We start from the raw sequence: 9,312 nt of genomic DNA on the forward strand, positions 1-9,312 counted from the left end.
TTTTCATGGCTCCTTCTGTCACTGCAGCCTCTTGCTAAAGAACAGGCAGCTGAACTCCCCATTTCAGGCTGACTGTGGGGGAAGGCCTGCCGCACACACTGGCTTGGGTGGTTTCTGGGGCTGTGGTTTCCCCTAGTCACCCTCATTCTCACTTGCCCACATGTCTCATGGCCCAGGCCTAGACCTGCTGGCTGTCCTCCCTCACTGAAGGTTCCTCAGCTCAGACAGGGACAGAGAAGGTAGCACAGATTGTCTGATATTCCCTAAACACCCCCAGCCTTCCCACTGGGTATCAAATAGCCTCCGTATACTCGGGAAGTAGAGTCTGAGCAGGAGTTCCCTCTCAACAAAGGGGTCACTGTGTGGATGGTGTCCCTCATGGATAACGCAGTTTCAGGGAAAGCAGACCCCACTTCCATTTTGTTGAAAGTAGGTTGTGTCACCTGCTATAGTTTTCTCCCCACCCCACAAACCTGGTGCCATGTGTACAATCAGCATGTTTCCCCACTCTAGGTATCTTGGTGCTTAGCCAACAGGACATCTGAGAAGCATGACATGAAGCACAACCTTAGTCCCAGACACTTGGGCCAACAGTGATGAAGGATCTGCTACAGGACAGAGAGGATCCTGACAGGACCAATCATCTCTGTGTCTGCACCAGGAATCAATCACTGGGATGAAAGCTCTAACCCACCCTATACGTCACTGCTAACCTGGGGAGGATGCAAACATACTTGTCTTCAGTTTTCCCATCCTCAGCAAAATGAGGGTCAAATACCCACTCCTACCTTTCCTGCATTGTGGTCAGAACGAAATTTATGGTGACATTGGAAATGCAGAAGACAGCCTCTGAAGAGGCTTTTCATTTCTCAGAAGGAATATAGACAGCCGTGATTTTGGTGACCAGGACCTTGTAGGACTTACTATATTTCTGCAGTTGGTTGGCCAGGGAATAGGCAGTAGGATATATACGATTTCTCCTTGATATCTCAGAAGTCCTCCTTGCTCTTCTCCAGCTGTGACTGAAGCTCCTGGTTGATTTCCTGGAGGCTGATTTCTGCCCCTGCCTGGGACAGAGGCCCAAGAGGGGCTGCCATGGTGACATGTGGCAGAGGTGGTAGAGCTGAGGACTGAGGAGAAGAAACCCAAACCCATGATGGGTTAAATTCTAGTGAAATCAAGTTGATTTAATCAGGACTGAGGGGTAAAGATACAGGAATTCTTTACTTACTGTTGGGAACAATTCGAACAACACCCCACAGCACTTGAGAGGCAGTAACCACAAAAACAAGGTTCAAGATGCCAGAGCTGGGAGCCAAAGACACTGCTTGTAGCTCAGACTCCAACCAGAATGACCAAGGGAGCACCCAGAATGCCAGCTAACCGTCTGTACTGCACTAACAGAATGGAATGTCCAGGGTGTCAGTGGAACCTGGGGTGCCCCTGCCTTCCAGTTGCCTAGGCCATGCTGATGCACAAGACTGACTGGTCTCCCCTGAAGGTCACCACTAATGGGGCCCACCCCTCGGTGGCCACTGTCAGTAGTTGTCTACCCTTGTGCTGATTCCACAGTTCCCATCTCTTTCTAAAACATTGTCTCAGCTTAGTTCTCATTGTTCAATCTTATGTGTGTATAGTCATGAAGGTAGAGATAACATCCCAAGATGTTTTCTTTCTTTTCTTTTTTATTTCACTTTTTTTATTGATTTCAGAAAGAGCGAATAGGGGGATGGGTAGAAGAAGAGAGTGTGATAAGGGGCTCAATGTCACACCTATGTGATCATGACCCTAGCCTAAACCCAAAGGTCAGATGCCCAAATAACTGAGCCGCCTAGGCACCCCTCCCAGCAGGTGTTTTGTTTTGTTTTGTTTTGTTTTGTAAGATTTTATTTATTTATTAGAAAGAGACAGTGAGAGAGAGCACGAGAGGGGAGAAGTTTAGAGGGAGAAGCAAACTCCCCACGGAGCTGGGAGACCGATGCAGGACTCGATCCCAGGACTCAGGGATCATGACCTGAGTCAAAGGCAGTTGCTTAACCAACTGAGCCACCCAGTTCTGAAGGGCTCTCATGAACTCATCCCAGTTCTCTTTAAGGTAAAACAGATCTTAAGCCTTTTCCAATAAGGGAAATTTTCTAAAGTCATAGATTATCATGATTTTTCTTCTCTAGGTCTTCTCTGGTTTACTTCTCTATCCATTTGAAACACAAGAGAAACATGATAGCAATTTAGTAATCTTTAGTTGCTTTGTATTTGAAAAGCTTTTCAACTTATTTAGATCTTCTTCCATTTACAATACTTTCTTAGGATGTATGTAGTAAATCTTTAAAACAAAAACAAAACAAAACCCCCCAAAAAATCTTAAACGAAAACACGAGAAAAACCAGAGTTACTTATTGCAATTAATTTTGGAAAACCGTTTTCTGTCCCAACTCTCTCAATATCCTTCTTCCTGCATCTGTGTTAGGTGGGCTTCTTTTTGCCTTATGTGAACGTACAATTTCAATTTTCTTAGCTACCCTAGGAGTGGAATTGCTGTGACCTACATAACCCTGTGTTTAACTTTTTGAGAAACTGCCAAACTATTTTCCAAAGCAAAGCAAGGACACCATTTTACATTCCCACCAGGAACGTGTTAAAATTCCATTTCTCTCAAGCTTCCCAACATGTGTATTGTCTCTTTGTTTCAAATCATACTAGTGGGGTGAAGTGAGATCACACTGGGCTTTAGATTTGTATTTTCCTAATGACTAATGCTATTGAGACTCTTTTCATGTGTTCGTTGTTGCTCTGGTATTATCCTTTAGAGAAAGTCTACTCAAACTCTTTTTCTAATTCTTATATTGGCTGTCTTTTTACTGCTTAGTTGTAAGAGGGTTCTATCAATGTATTCTGGTCAGCAGACCTCCATCAGATATACAATTTGCAAATATTTCTCCCATTCCCTGGATTGTCTTTTAACTTCCTTGATAGTGTCCTTTGAAACAAAAAGGTTTTAACTTTAATGAAATCCAGTTTATCTATTTATTGTTGGGTTAGTTGTGCATTTAAGAAGTGAGCTTCTAACCCCAAATCATGAAGATGCATAACTGTATGTTCCTCAAAACATTGCTTTTGAATGAGAACTTTCCTGGATTTTAGTGGGTGGTGAACATTAGTTAATAATGTCTCTTGTCTGTTGATTGACATTTCTCTCAATTCATACACCTGTGCCTGTTTTCCCTCCTGTGGAGCATGCCATGGCCTGTAAGAGAGATTTTGGAAATGGTATCTATCAATATCCTGGCTTAGATTCAGAGACGAGTCCTGATCTGGTCTTACCTCATTCACAGTTTCACAAATTGCTCAGGGCCTTTAGAGGTAAGTAGTTGATGATCTTTCTGAGGTACACTTAGTTGTCCAGAAATCCAGATCATTCTAGGGCTAGAGTGGACTTTCTCAGTCCCCTCTAGGCCAAGAGGACTGCTGGGGTTTGACCTAGTCAAGACTTTCATCTCTGGTCTTAATGGAAAGTAGACATGCTTCAGGGTTTTGGGAAAGTTGTTACTTACAAATTGGTTCCTCTCCAATCTTTTTATTATATATGTGATTTCTTCCAACTTGTCTGTTCTTTGCCAATTTTCTGTCTGTGCTTTTAAAAATGTGTAAAGGAGAATCCAAGGTCAAATATATCCTTAGCAAAAAGTACAGTTCCTGTACTATCAGGTGATCATACTTAATACTAGGAACTATTTTATTACTCAGATGTTATCCTTTTCCTGATGAGGGGAAAAAAAAAACTCAGAAAGATGACAAAGCTTCACAAGGTCACAGATCTAGTGAAGAGAGGAGGGAGCATTAGAAAACATTCCTGGAGGCACCTGGGTGACTCAGACAGTTAAACATCCAACTCTTTTTTTTTTTTTTAAAGATTTTATTTATTTATTTGACAGACAGAGATCACAAGTAGGCAGAGAGGCAGGCAGAGAGAGAGGAGAAAGCAGGCTGTCCATGGAGCGGAGAGCCCGATGCGGGGCTCGATCCCAGGACCCTGGGATCATGACCCGAGCCGAAGGCAGAGGCTTTAACCCACTGAGCCACCCAGGCGCCCCTAAACATCCAACTCTTGATCACAATTCAGTTCTTGATCTCAGGGTCGTTAACTGGAGACCTGTGTTGGGGCCCACTCAAGAAAGAAAGAAAGAAAGAAAGAAAGAAAGAAAGAAAGAAAGAAAGAAAGCAAGCAAACCAATGTAGCAGATATCCCATTGGGTTTTTATAGGCTTATGAATCATTTGGATATATTCTTTTGGGATAGGCTTTTTTTTTTTTAAGATTTTATTTATTTACTTATTTCTCAGAGAGAGAGAGAGAGCGAGAGAGAGAGAGAGAGAATGCAGGCAGAGGCAGAGAGAAAAGCAGGCTCCCTGCTGAGCAAGGAGCCCGATGCAGGACTTGATACCAAGACCCTGGGATCATGACCTGAGCCAAAGACAGTGGCTTAACCAACTGAGCCACCCAGGTGTCCCTTGGGATAGGCTTTTATTTTTTTTTTTTTTTTTTTTTAAATTTATTTATTTGACAGAGATCACAAGTAAGGAGAGATGCAGGCAGAGAGAGAGGAAGGGAAGCAGGCTCCCTGCTGAGCAGAGAGCCCCATGTGGGGCTTGATCCCAGGACCCTGAGATCATGACCTGATCCGAAGGCAGAGGCTTTAACCCACTGAGCCACCCAGGCGCCCCTGGGATAGGCTTTTAAAAACATTTTTCCTTATTAATATATAGGTCATTTCTCATTTTCTTTGTGATTTATAAGAGTTTTTCACATATTTTAGATGGATGTTTTGTCAGATATATGTTTTGAAAATCATCATTCCTGGCCTATAGATGGCCTTTTCATTTCTAAAGACTGTCTTATATGTACCCCAATGTTCATAGCAGCAATGTCCACAGCTGCCAAACTGTGGAAAGAGCCAAGATGCCCTTCAACAAATGAATGGATAAAGAAGATATGATCCATATATACAATGGAATATTATGCCCCCATTGGAAAGGATGAATACCCAACTTTTCTATCAACAGGGATGGGACTAGAGGAGATTATGCTGAATGAAATAAGTCCAGCAGAGAGAGTTAATTATCATATTTCACTTACGTTCCTTATGTGGAACATAAGGCATAACATGGAGGACATTAGAAGAAGGCAAGGAAAAGTGAATTGGGTGAAATCAGAGGAGGAGATGAAGCCTGAGAGACTGGGGACTCTGAGAAACAAACTGAGGGTTTTAGAGGGGAGAGGGGTGGAGGGATGGGTGAGGCTGGTGGTGGGTATTAAGGAGGGCACATATTGCATGGAGCACTGGGTATGGTGCATAAGCAATGAATCTTGGAACACTGAAAAAATAAAATAAAAAATAGAAACTGTCTTATTATGTAAACAGAAGTATATTTTTTTGTTTTCTTTGAAGTACAATTCCTTATTTTCTATGAAGTACAATTTAATTGATTTTTTAAAAGATTTTATTTATTTGACATACAGAGATCACAAATAGGCAGAGAAGCAGGCGGGGGGTGGGGAAACAGGCTCCCCGTAGAGCAGAAAGCCTGATGCGGGGCTCAATCCCAGGACCCTGAGATCATGACCTGAGCTGAAGGCAGAGGCTTTAACCCACTGAGCCACCCAGGTGCCCCAATTTAATTGATTTTTTTTATGGTGAGTGCAGTTGTGTCCTGTTTTAGAAATATTTTCCTATGCCAAGATTATGAATATTTCCTATTCTTCTTTTATAAACTTTGTAATTTTTGATTTATATCTCCAATTAATTTCAATATATGGTGGAACTGTTTGTTAATATTTATTTACTCCTCAAACTCAACACACACAAAACAGATAATCATATTAAAAAATGGGCAGAAGATATGAACAGACACTTCTCCAATGAAGACATACAAATGGCTACCAGACACATGAAAAAATGTTCATCATCACTAGCCATCAGGGAGATTCAAATCAAAACCACATTGAGATACCACCTTACACCAGTTAGAATGGCCAAAATTAGCAAGACAGGAAACAACGTGTGTTGGAGAGGATGTGGAGAAAGGGGAACCCTCTTACACTGTTGGTGGGAATGCAAACTGGTGCAGCCACTTTGGAGAACAGTGTGGAGATTCCTCAGGAAATTAAAAATAGAGCTTCCCTATGACCCTGCAATTGCACTGCTGGGTATTTACCCCAAAGATACAGATGTAGTGAAAAGAAGGGCCATCTGTACCCCAATGTTTATAGCAGCAATGGCCACGGTCGCCAAACTGTGGAAAGAACCAAGATGCCCTTCAACGGATGAATGGATAAGGAAGATGTGGTCCATATACACTATGGAGTATTATGCCTCCATCAGAAAGGACGAATACCCAACTTTTGTAGCAACATGGACAGGACTGGAAGAGATTATGCTGAGTGAAATAAGTCAAACAGAGAAAGTCAAGTATCATATGGTTTCACTTATTGGTGGAGCATAACAAATAATATAGAGGACAAGGGTAGATGGAGAGGAGAAGGGAGTTGAGGGAAATTGGAAGGGGAGGTGAACCATGAGAGACTATGGACTCTGAAAAACAACCTGAGGGTTTTGAAGGGGCGGGGTGGGAGGGTGGGGGAACCAGGTGGTGGGTATTAGGGAGGGCACAGATTGCATGGAGCACTGGGTGTGGTGAAAAAACAATGAATACTGTTACGCTGAAAATAAATAAAAAATTTAATAAAAAAAAAAACAAAAAAAACCCAAATCTTTTGCTCTAGTACAAGAATATGGAGATATATATGTATATATATATACACACACACACATGCATACACATAAATAAAATCAAAGATCTGTACTTATTTTGTGGATATATTTTTAAATTTTTATTCTTTCACTTTGATATATTTATGTTTACTCCCACCATACTAGGTTTTTTTTTAATTACTGGAGCTATAGAGTGAGTTTTGAAATTAAGTGGAGTCTGCCATGTAAGGAGTGCTTTCTCAAGATTGTCTGTCTTATTTAGGCTCACTGATTTTCTTTTTTTTTTTTTAAGATTTTATTTATTTATTTATCTGACCGAGATCACAAGTGGACAGAGAGGAAGGTAGAGAGAGGTTCATTGATTTTCATATACATTTTTTTTGGTGTTATTTATTTGTCAGAGAGAAAGAAAAAGCCAGCATAATCAGGGGGAGCACAAGCAGGGGGAGCTTCACGCAGGGGGGCAGGCAGAGGGAGAAGTAGGCTCCCCACAGAGCAGGGAGCCCACTGCAGGGCTTGGTCCCAGGATGCTAGGATCATGACCTAAGTTGAAATCAGACACTTTATCCACTGAGCCACCCAGTCGTCCCTTCATATATATTTCAAAATTGGCTTGTCATTTTCTTGATAAATACCTACAGCAATATTGATCACAGTAATGTTCATTTGTTATCCTAATAAAATAGTCTTATAATCAATGAACATGCTACCTATTTTTCTGTTTATTAGTCTTCTTCAATTTCTCTCAGCATAGATTTTAGGGGTCTTGCGCCTGCTTCATTTTATATATTCGTAAGCATTTAATAACTTTGGATGTTAATCTCTATTGTGTATTACTGAATTTCATTTTCTCACTACTCGTTGTCACTGTGGAGAGACTCAATAGATTGTGAGATCAACTTTATTTAGGTATAATTTAGGTATAGTAGACTGCATGGCTTTAAAGCATACAAATATAAAATGCATTTTGGTAGATGTATACACTGATGTAGCTTCTGCTACAGTCACGATACAGGGCATTTCCACTATGTCACAACTTCCCTTGGACCCCTTTGTGGTCCATCACTGCCTCTAGCCTCAGACCCAGGGAACCATCGCTACTAGAGATCATTGCATTTTTAACAACTTCATATAACCGGAAACATACATATACTCTTTCGTGTCTGCCTTCTTTCATATAGTGCAATGCAATGATTTTGAAATCCACCCATATTCCAGGGCACCTGAGTGGCTCAGTTGGTTAAGCATCTAACTTTGGCTCAGGTCATGATTTCAGGGTCTTGGGGGTCAAGGCCCATGTCCATTTTGCTGGTCCACATGGAGCCTGCTTCTCCTTCTCCTTCTGCCACTCCCCCTGCTTATGCTCTCTCACTCTCTCTATGAAATAAACAAAATCTTTTAAAAAAATTCATCCATATTCCCACCTGCATCAATATTTCATGACATTTTTATTGCTGGGTAGGATTTCAAGGGTTTTATGTTTGTTGATACATTCATCTGTTACTGGATTTCTGTGTCACTTCTAGTTTGGGGCAGTTATAATTTGGGCATAATAATAAATCTATTATGAACATTCACATGCTGAGCATTCCGTAGACATATTGTGTAAATACCAGGAATGGAATGACTGTCCATAGGATTTGTGTTTGTTTAGTCCTATAAGTATCTCAAAGTCAGCTTTTCTAAGTAGTACTAATTCTCATTCCCACAGCTACATGAGACTTCCAGGTGTTTTATGTGAGATTTCAGACTTTCTGAATTTCAGCCATACCAGTAGAGAAATGTGAGTTTCTATCAATATATTTTTGTGAATATATCCTTTTTTTCCCTAATTTGAGTGGAATAGTGATGTCCTATGGTAGGTATAGGTTTAACATTTTAAAGAATTTCCTGACTATTGGGGTGCTTGGGTGACTAAGTCAGTTAAGCATCTGACATTGATTCTGGCTCAGGTCATGATCTCATTTGTGGTGAGACAGAGCCCCAAGCAGGGCTCAGTGCTCAGCAGGGAGTCTGCTTGAGATTCTGTCCCTTGTCCCTCTCCCTCTCCCTCCACTCACTTACACTCCCTCTCTCTCAAATAAATCAATCTTAAAAACAAAAAACAAAAAAAGAATTTCCAAACTATTTTCCAGAGTAGTTGTAGAATTTCACATTCCCATAAGCAGTGTATGAGAAATCTAGCTCCTACACATCCTTGCCACTACTTGGAATAGAGATGCTTTTCATTTTTGCCATTTTCATTGGGAGATAGTGGTTTAATTTTGCATTTTCTGAATAACTAATGACGTAGATCTTGTCATGTTCTTACATGGCTTCCATATATATTCTTTTCTGATCTGTCTTTACAAATCTCTTACCTATTTATTTTATTTTATTTTTTAAAGGTTTTATTTATTTATTTGAAAGAGAGGGAAGGAGACCAAGAGTGGGGCTGTGGGGTGGGGTGAGGAGGCCAGAAGAGAGGCACAGAAACACATCCCCGCTCAGTGACCTACTCAGTGAGGAGACTGACAGAGGGGGGCGGGGGTTAGATCCCAGGA

Source organism: Martes martes (genome assembly GCF_963455335.1).
Source record: "Martes martes genome assembly, chromosome: 4".
NCBI lineage: Eukaryota > Metazoa > Chordata > Mammalia > Carnivora > Mustelidae > Martes > Martes martes.